This window comes from Siphateles boraxobius, unplaced genomic scaffold (assembly GCF_051911475.1).
Source record: "Siphateles boraxobius isolate OS27281-9 unplaced genomic scaffold, OSU_SipBor_1 49, whole genome shotgun sequence".
NCBI classification, from domain to species: domain Eukaryota; kingdom Metazoa; phylum Chordata; class Actinopteri; order Cypriniformes; family Leuciscidae; genus Siphateles; species Siphateles boraxobius.
The window spans coordinates 2,719,421-2,730,085 of NW_027509130.1; the positions used below are offsets into that span (position 1 = coordinate 2,719,421).

The window sequence follows — 10,665 nt, forward strand, 5'->3', positions numbered from 1 at the left end:
GCGTGGGGAGTATAGAGGAGGCAAAAGGTGAGACTGCCGAGGTGGAGGTCGAGGCTGAGCTCAAGGCTGGTTTACCGCCCTTCTACCCACTTTCTCCGCCTTCCATTGAGTCTGGGGGTGATGCGCGACTGAGGGTCCGCTTAGCCCGAATCCAGATGGAAGCGCAGGAACGAGCTGAGACTTGCCAAGCCGAAATGACGTTGCGCCTAGAAGTCCGTAAACTGGAAATTGAAGCTGAGACACAGGTGAAACTGCGACAGCTTGAGTTGGAGTCAGCGAAGGTTGTCTCGGACCGTGCTGCGCAGCCTAATCCTGTTATTTCAGTAAATTCGGAAAATTCTGTGAGTGATGTTTCGACCACTACATTTGATGTTAGTAAGCAGATCGCTTTAGTGCCTCACTTTAGAGAATCCGAAGTGGATGCGTATTTCGCTGCTTTTGAACGTGTGGCTGCTGCACTTCGTTGGCCAAAAGAGGTTTGGTGTCTTTTACTACAATGTCGATTAGTTGGAAAAGCACAGGAAGTTTGTTCTGCGTTAACTTTAGAGGAAAGCTTGCAATATGATGTAGTAAAGAACGCTGTTCTTCGCGCATATGAATTGGTACCTGAGGCATATCGGCAACGTTTCAGGAACCATAAGAAGGTAGCTCAGACGTTTGTGGAATTCGCTCGGGAGAAGGGAATTCTTTTTGATAAATGGCTGTCTTCTAATAACGTGCAAGATTTGAGTTCGTTGAGAGAGCTAATGCTTTTAAAAGATTTTAAGAATTGTTTGTCAGAGCGAGTAGTCACCTATCTGAATGAGCAGAAGGTCACGACGTTATCACAAGCTGCAATTCTTGCGGATGAGTACGTGTTAACGCACAAGAGTGTTTTTGTTTTACCCCGACCGGAGAAAATATGGAGTTCGTCTTCAACTCAAAATTCGAATACCCGTACTAAACTGAGTTCACCACAGAATAAAGAAACACGAGAATGTTTTTATTGCCACAAAATGGGACACCTCATTTCTGATTGCTTAGTGCTGAAACGTAAGACTCAGCAAGGACAGTTAAAGCCTGTTACCTTTGTGAAGACGGTGTCTAACACTGTTTTAGAGAAGGATGTGCTTGACTCGGGGTTTAAACCATTCTTGTTGAAGGGGTTAATCTCCGTAAATGGCAAACCTAGAGAGCAGGAAGAGGTACAAATTTTGAGGGATACAGGATCGATGCAATCATTTGTAGTCTCTGATGCACTTCCTTTGTCAGAACAGACGTTTTGTGGGTCAAGTGTGTTAGTTCAAGGGATTGAGATGGGGGTTGTAAAGGTACCGCTGCACCGGATACACTTACACTGTGATCTGGTCTCAGGTTTTGTTAAAGTGGGAATACGTTCTTCTTTTCCTGTGAAAGGGGTTGCATTTATTCTAGGAAATGATTTGGCAGGGGGTAAAGTGTCACCTATGCTCGAAGTCGTTGATCGACCTGATTGTTTTATTCCTGCTGATGACATTTCTGATAATTTTCCGGATGTTTTTGCTGCTAACGTAGTCACGCGTGCTCAAAAACGCAGAATTGGAGATGACATTGTTTTGGCCGACTCTTTTATGTCACCTGTGTTTACAGAGGATAATTTTGGGACAGATCCAAAAGATGCTGAAGATGGTAGACATGATGGACATCCGGTTACGGCAGTGGCCGATTTTGAATTTTGGTTGCACCTATATCTCATGAAGGGATTAAGGTTGCACAAAGGAAAGATGTGTCACTAATTAAGTGTTTTTCGGCTGCCAAAAATCCTAAATCTGATAAAGTTGGCACAGCTGATTACGTGATCGAAGATGGGTTGTTGTTAAGGAAATGGCATTCGCGCAGAGATTGGGAGAACGAGTGGGATGTTGTGTGCCAGATTGTTCTGCCTACTGTCTATCGAGAACAAGTGTTGAGTTTGGCACATGATCATGAGTTAGCAGGTCATTTGGGAGTGACAAAGACTTACAACCGCATTCTCAGACATTTTTTCTGGCCTGGCTTGAAGAGCGACGTGTCTCATTATTGCCGCACATGTCATGAGTGTCAAGTGATGGGTAAACCGAATCAAAAAAATTCCACCAGCCCCATTAATTCCGATTCCTGTCATTTGCGAACCGTTTGAACATATAATTTTAGATTGCGTTGGTCCCCTGCCGAAATCAAAGACAGGTAATCAATTTTTGTTAACTATAATGTGTTCTGCGACACGTTATCCGGAGGCTGTTCCCTTGAGGAAAATAACGGCCATGTCATTATTAAAGCCTTGCTAAAGTTCTTCTCCACGTTCGGATTGCCAAAAATCGTGCAAACCGATCAGGGGACGAATTTTCTTTCCACTGTTTTCAGACAAGTGTTGAAAACTCTGGGTATTTCACATCGAATCTCAAGCGCTTATCATCCTGAGAGCCAGGGTGCTATCGAACGATTTCACCAGACCCTGAAGTCAATGTTGAAGAAGTACTGTCTCAGCTCTGGTAAAGAATGGGACGACGGAGTGCCGTTAGTGTTGTTTGCAATTCGTGAAGTGACTCAAGAATCTCTAGGGTTTAGTCCAGCAGACTCAGTATTTGGGCACACTGTACGAGGTCCGCTGAAGGTGTTGAAAGACAGGATGTTGAATGAGACCAAGTCATCTGAACGAAATGTGCTTGATTATGTTAGTCGAGAACGTCTCCATAAGGCAAGTTCATTTGCACGGAAATCGTTGTCTACTGCTCAGGAGGGTATGAAGAAATGGTATGATAAGAAAGCTGCTGTGCGTGAAATTAATCCTGGCGATGAAGTGTTGGTATTGTTACCAGTACCAGGTTCGGTTCTGACTGCTCGTTTCTCTGGTCCATATAAGGTATCAAAGAGATTGAGTGAGACTGATTTTGTAATACACACCCCTGACCGCAAGCGGAAATTTCGAACATGCCACATTAACATGTTGAAATTATATTGTTCTCGGAAAGTGTCTGAGAAATTTGCGGAAGAAAAGCTTGTTGTTCCTACTGATGTTTTAGCTGCTGCTGCTGTTGCTGTGTCTGATTTTACTGAAGTGAATGTCGAGGTGATGTTGCCTTCTTCTGGTCAGTGTGATCCTGATGACGGTGTTACATTTCGTAATGATTTATCAACGTGTGGTAGACTTTCGAATTCTGAAGTTCTGAAAAACTTATCCGAAAACCTTGAAAATTTGCTTGAATCACAGAAACAGGACGTTATGCAACTAATTCAAGAATTTTCCATGCTGTTCAGTGATGTGCCAACTCAAACACATGTATTACAGCATGACATCCAAGTGACGTGTACTTCTTCCATTAAACAACACTTTTACCAAGTGAATAGCTTCAAACGTTCTGCGATGAAGGCTGAGGTTGATTATTTATTGAGGAATGACCTAGCTGAACCTAGCTATAGTCCATGGAGCTCTCCTTGCCTTCTTGTTCCGAAGTCTGACGGTACATTTCGGTTTTGCACAGATTACCGGAAAGTAAATTCTGTGACTGTACCGGATAGCTATCCTCTTCCTAGAATGGAAGATTGCATCGATAACGTGGGTTCTGCTAAGTTTGTAACGAAATTAGATTTGCTGAAAGGGTATTGGCAAGTGCCATTGACAGCTCGAGCTGCGGAAATTTCAGCTTTTGTTACTCCGGATAATTTCCTGCAGTACCGGGTTATGGCGTTCGGGCTGCGAAACGCCCCAGCAACTTTCCAGCGTCTTGTAAACATTGTATTGTCAGGAGTTAAAAATTGTAATGCATACCTCGATGATCTAGTGATCTATTCTTTGGATTGGTCTGAGCATTTGGCTGTTCTTCGGGTAGTTTTTGAAAGGTTGGCTGACGCTTCTCTAACAATTAATCTGGCCAAGTGCGAATTCGGTAAAGCAACGATCACTTATTTGGGCAAAGAAGTAGGTCAAGGTCAAGTCCGCCCTGTAAGTGCCAAAGTATCTGCTATCGCTGACTTTCCTAGTCCAACGACAAGACGGGAGTTACGTCGGTTTTTAGGTATGGCTGGTTACTACAGAAGTTTCTGCCGAAATTTCTCCACTGTAGTACACCCTCTGACTTGTTTGTTAAGTCCGGCGAATGCTTTTATTTGGACTGACGCATGTCAACAAGCTTTTGATGGAGCAAAACTGTTGTTGACCAGTGCACCTGTTCTAGCTGCTCCGGACTTTACACATTGTTTTAAATTGGAAGTTGATGCTAGTGCTTTAGGCATGGGAGCTGTCCTTGTTCAGGAAGATGATGATGGTCTTGAGCACCCAATTTGTTACTTTTCTCGAAAATTTAACCGACATCAGAGAAATTATTCTACCATCGAGAAGGAAGCTTTGGGTCTAATCCTGGCGTTGCAATTCTTTGAGGTTTATGTGGGTTCTTCCGTTCTACCTGTTACTGTGTACACGGATCACAATCCGTTAGTTTTCTTGTCCAGAATGTACAACCACAATCAACGTCTTATGCGTTGGTCGTTGATTGTGCAAAGTTATAAATTAATCATAAAGCATAAAAAGGGATCAGAGAATGTCATTGTTGACACCTTATCTAGAGCTTAAAAAAAAAAAAAAAAACTGGTTTGGGTTGAGTTTTTAGGGGGTGAGTGTTACGTACGCCGTGCTACGTAGTTATGTTTTTGTATACGTTGCTGCGTATGTGTGTATGTCTGTGTACTCTGTTTCAGGTGTGGAATTTGATTGGAGGTTCCGCCTGTCAAATCTGCTGACGTCAGGAACTGCGCCACCAATCGCCTGTCGCCGTGCGGTTTATGAATGGCTCTGACTACAATGGCGACAGTCGACACAGACTCTGGGGTTTGAGAGAGAGCCTGCACGCTCGGTGAAGACGGAGCTCTCGTTTGAGAGACCAGTCTGAGAGACTGATCAGTGTCTCGGGTTCGCTGCTCTTACGATCTGGCAGTGAGATCAGTTCTCTGTTTGTTTTGTTTTATTTTGTGTTTTTGAGATGTGCGTTCTTGTTATGCGCTTGTGGTGCACGATGAAATGTTTGTTGCTCTTATGACATTCTCATCTCAGTCCCCGTCCAACTCTTTGTAGACTGGCGGGAGAGGTTGTGAGTCAGGTAAGCAGGTCGCGACCTACATTTTGCACACGCAGTTGTCATTGAGATGTATTAGACGCACTAGTTTAGGAGTGGTGCTATTTATGTATGTTTTGTTTGGTTAGTTAGGGTAGTTTTAGTTATGGCGACTCCTCGACGCTGAAGACGTTTCTTTCTACATCTTTTGTTGATAGTTAGTTTAGCTCTTTAAACTTTAGTTAGAGGATTGTTCTTTTTGGTTATATTTAGTTCTTTGAGTTAAGCACCACTCTCTTGCTCCTTCCTCTCCACCAGATTGACTGTTGATCTTGATGATTTTTGCTACATTGTATTGCCTCATTACTTCATTACTTTACTATTTAATTATTTCATTATTAATTCACTTAATTGCAGTTGAGGAATTAAACTTTTTTTTTCCTGAAGTTTGGGTTGTCTGTTTTCTCTTCCCATACGGTTACCCGCTGCTGTACTGACACACACGTAAATGCAAAATATGTGTTCTGTCCAATATTATTCCTAGACAAGTATAATCTCTAACGAGGGACATAACATTTGGGTACACTGTTTATTTTATTTCTTTTCAAGTAGAATGCACATCAAAAAAACAGCTTTGCATAAAAGAAATTCCGCTGCCTTTCCAGAAGTCTGGTTTTACATTGCCTGTACAAATTGCGTTCAGAGATGAAGACGTTTCTTGTTTATGCGAAGTCCAACCTTTGCGCTGTTCCAGGACGACACCCAGTGGTTAGCGCGGTTGTCAAACCTTGTAGACATTTTCGATAGGTTAAATTTGTTGAACATATCGATGCAAGGGAGAGATGCCAACATCTTGCTTCTTTCAGACAAATCAGTACTTTTGTTGGCAGATTAGATCTTTGGCGTGATCGGTTTTATAATAAAATTGTTGAGATGTTTGCTAACTTCGCTGACTGTGTGCAAGCGACAAGGACAAATATATCTCTCTCTTTTGATTAAAACAGTCGCTCAACATGTTGACGGACTGAAACAACAATTTGTCCATAATTTCAGTGAGGATTTCAGTTCATTTACTTGGGTCGGAGATCATTTCAGTTGTTTTACAAAAATGTTTTACAGTTATAGAATTATCATGTTCAAAGTAGTTATATGGCTGGTTTCACAGACAAGGCTTAATCCTAGTCCCAGACTAAAATGCATATTTGAGCTGTTTTAATTGAAAGCAACTTGCACTGATATATTTCAAAATATGTCAGTGCCAATGTTTTGTCTCAAGATGCACACCAGTAATGTTTTTTTTCTAAGGTGTGTTGTGTAAAATATGCACTTGTTCTGTTATATAAGTATGCCTTTTTGTGTGTGAAGTTCTTATGTGTTGTAATCAACCAAACTTGTAACAATATATAAAGAAAGTGATTTATAAAGAAAAACACCAAAAGTTGTTATTGTTACCGATTTATTGAGAAAGTGGTTTATAAAGAAAAACATACCACAATGAATGTTTTAAGCATTTATTAAGCATATGGTCGAGTAGAGAGAAATTGAACATGTATTAGGAAGAGCTTTGCTAAAAATGAAGAAGCAAAAGCAAGCATTACCGTCGGGCGTCAGATGTGCATCAGACGAGGCGCAGGAAACAAAGAAGAAAAGCCTAAAGAAGGAGAACAAAGAGGCGAAAGGCTTAAGCAATAAGGGTGAATTGAAACATGTATCTTGCATTGTTTGCTGTTGAATTATTTGAAAATATAAAACAAAATATAAAACAAAATTTACTTATGAAAATATTTCCAAAGCGAATATAAAAAACTATAATGCTCCTTTATTAACGTGAGCATCTGTGTGGCCGACGCTCTTGCCTCACACAGTCCAGCGAACCTCAAACTTCAGGAACTCTTTTCCCCGGATACCACCCACACATAACTGCGCAGACTCGTTCTTCAGAAGAACATCCCATGGCTTAAAGTCCAACACAACCAGAACACATGAAAGAACAAACATGCACCTAGATCACACCTGATGTAAAATACATTAACAGTGTTTAGACTGGCTACATTATAATTCTCTGCTTCTGCAACAACAGCAGCTCAAAAGTACTGAACAAATATTGAAAAAATATTGAAAAAACTGATAAGCATTTTTGGGTCACTCACAAGTCACTGAAATATTGGAGAGAAAAAAAGAATCATAATCCAATCTCGGCATAGTCAGGTGTTGAAGTTCTTTCCATTACTACATAAACAGTAAAAAAAAGGTGACTCATTGAACGGGTTTTGTTAAATGGGGATGCAGAACAACACAGAGGAGCAGAGTGAAAAAATAATAATTCTGGACGAGGTAGAGGAATAATTGAAGGAGGAGAGGAGTAGTTGGATCAGAACAAGGGAGAAGAAGAGGTATACACGAGAGGAGGAAGAATGTATGCTGGACTGTGCATCTCTATGTTTTTTCCCCTTACTCATGTGGAACTTACAAAAGCGTATTTCTGCCATGGAATAGAAAATTAAAAAAAGGGTATCCTAGATAACATCTCACAATTCTGAGGTGAAAAAAGTCAGAATTGTGAGATAAAAAGTCACGATTTCCTTTTATACTTTTTTATTCTGTGGAGGAAAGGCCATGTATGTTGGATTTGTTGTTGATCAATGGCAGCAATTTCATGTTTCCATTTCAGTAAAACCTTCATGTATAGCTTTTACTACAACAATTCCAGTAGCATTGTTCCATATACGCAGAATATGCGGTCTGCATAGGACACTAACTAAGGGGACACCATCACACCCTCTATGGGGGCACCACCGACACCCCACCCCATCCCAAGAAACAGATTTCAATGGAGGTGGCAACTGAACTTCTGCATTGGGGGACCCATTACCAGTGGCTGCCCTGAGCATTTCTGTTACTTTAATTTTTTTTCTACTGTACATTCTATAAAACATACAAAGAGCTGGTCTGAGGTCCTGAAGGGCGCGTACTGGACAGAGCAGTGCCAAGGCTGGGTCTGCCTCCTCCGAGGGCAGCGCTTGCAGGTTCACCTCCTGATCCCTGAAGGGAGTGGCGGGAACCTTGGGCACATATTCCTGCCAGGGTATCAAGAAGGGGAAGAGAAGCACATAAACACTTTGGCTCCAAAGCAGAAACATAATGCAAGATTGCACTCCTTTATCCCCATGCGGAATTCGCGATGCAATTACCGCAGACCCATGGTATATTCATACTATTGGCTCGTTTCTCAAAGGCGAAAGGACTCTCTAGCGAAACCCCCATTTTGCAACTCTCAGTGACTGACTGAAAAGGAACTGCAAATAGTGGTACTTGCCAAAGGCAAGGCGTCTCTATTGTTATTCATCATACTTATTATTATTCTGGACAAAAGTTTGGCGCACTACTCCTTCCCGTAGCGTTTGTCATTTAGATCATACTACATTTTTGTGGACAGATGATTAGAGTATTTCAGTTAGAGTATTATTATCCGTGACTAAAAGCCTTATGATCCAAACCTTGATTTTTGTGATCTATTACACTACTTAAAACCATTAATAAGTATAGGGGGGTAATAGTAACTTAACATGAGATTATATTCGTAAAATCAATACATTTGTTAACAGCTGAACATGCTCTGATACATGATGATGTCTCTCATTGTGTTCTCCAGTTTTTGGCAACAAGTCCTGCTATTCAAAGTTTCACGAATGGACTGGAAAACAGTCATCATGGGTAAAAGAATGTTTGATTGTATATGTTGTTTGCTTAGTCTCCTGAACTAACACTTTCTATTATTGCTGTAAATGAATTATAAATATCTTGACAATATGAATTAAGTTAAGAGGAAGACGAGCTGTCAGATGAGGAATACATACCACAGTCTGAGAGAGTTCAGATGAACTGACAACAAGACCAGCAAGATATGATCAAGCAAAACTAGTCTGCTCAGATATACAGGGTCAGGGAGATCCATCCTCTAACTTTAGTGAACCTCTGAGATCTGATGTAACCCCCCTGAATTTATCTAAGGACAAAGGGAAACCAATCTTGAAGGCCAGGGAAGCAGCATGTGTGTATGAAGAGTCTGGCTTGCTTTGTCATGAGGAGCAGTTGACTTGTTGAGATAGACAGTGAATCGGACAGGTCTGTTGAATGCCACCTTCCCAGAAAGCAAAGTTCAGAGGTACGCAGGTCAACAGATGTAACTTATGCCATAAGCCTGATCACACAACAGAGAGGACAGTACTGAGAAGTTTTTGAATGCAAAATGGGCAGCAATGTTGAGAGAGTGAGGCAAACCCTTATGAAAAGAAAATATATCTCCCTATATATGACTGATCAATAGATTAAATGGTTTAACAGTAGGCTATATTTGAAAATATACAGAATAATATATTGTGTTAATATATTACAATATATTGAATAATAAGGAATTGCCGCTTTTCATATATTGAAAAATAAGTGAGAAAATATTTACTAATATATCATGATGTATGTATTTTACATTCAGTAATACAATTACACTATAGATGTATATGTGATCAGTTATGGTACTCCATGTGTAATATATACACTCATATTTACTCATGCACCATAAACACATTGCCTATATATAGAGGTATAGTTATATTTTTATATTATTTTTTAATTACATTACAAAGATATATTTTAGAGCTAGTCAAAAGAGAATGAATACACCTGCATGTCCTACATTAGAGAGTAAAGAGAGTATCACTGTACTGAGAAATGTCATTACTTTAAAATTATAATAATTACAGACATCATAATGTTCAGCCAATTGTCAACCGAACCACAGGCTCTTCAGCACAATGGTGACCCCAAAAACTCAGACATACCAGAAAACCTTTTAAATTCCAAACATTAAAAACTAACAGATATTCCCCTATATTAATATCAAGCAAACCACATTAAATAACACTTAATTTTAACATTTGCTCTCCTTTACCAGTCAGAAACAAAGCATGCTGGGAACTAGAAAGATGATGTAACTCATTCCGTTAGTGTGTGTGTGTGTGTGTGTGTGTGTGTGTGTGTGTGTGTGTGTGTGTGTGTGTGTGTGTGTGTGTGTGTGTGTGTGTGTGTGTGTGTGCGTGTGTGTGTGAAAATTCACATTTACATAGGAACATCATGTATGCGCAATATATGCGTAAAATAAAAACTTTGTGAATGTAACATGTAATGCTATTTTTGTCTTAATTTATAAATATTTGATATGTATTAATATATAGCCAAACATGGTCATTGCATATATTGCAGTATATTGAAAAATATAAGCACTAGTTGCATATATGGGAATTTATTATGTTACATCGCATTATATTTTTAGTGTATAACCTATTCCGTGATTCAAAACATTTTGTGAATTGCATGTAGGCCTAGGCTACTGCAAAGGGATGTACGGCCGGAGAGAGGCGCTGTAACACTGACAGCAGAATACGCCTCAGACACCCACATTACTGTAGTGGAAACAACACGACAGTCACGAAACGTGTGTGTGTGTAAACAATAAAACAAAATCAAAAACTCACTTCCATGTCTGTTCTTTGCAGATTTGTTACAGCATTGCATCACTTCTCAGCACGTCCTTCAGGAGGTTTTATATTTTACTTGTGTAATA

General features: G+C 40.2%; 1 protein-coding gene across 2 annotated transcripts in view; it reads right to left on the minus strand.

The window, feature by feature from the left end:
* tefb (TEF transcription factor, PAR bZIP family member b) overlaps positions 1-10,665 on the minus strand; it is a 140,113-nt gene that overhangs the window by 73,506 nt on the left and 55,942 nt on the right. The gene's annotated exons all lie outside the window — the stretch shown is intronic.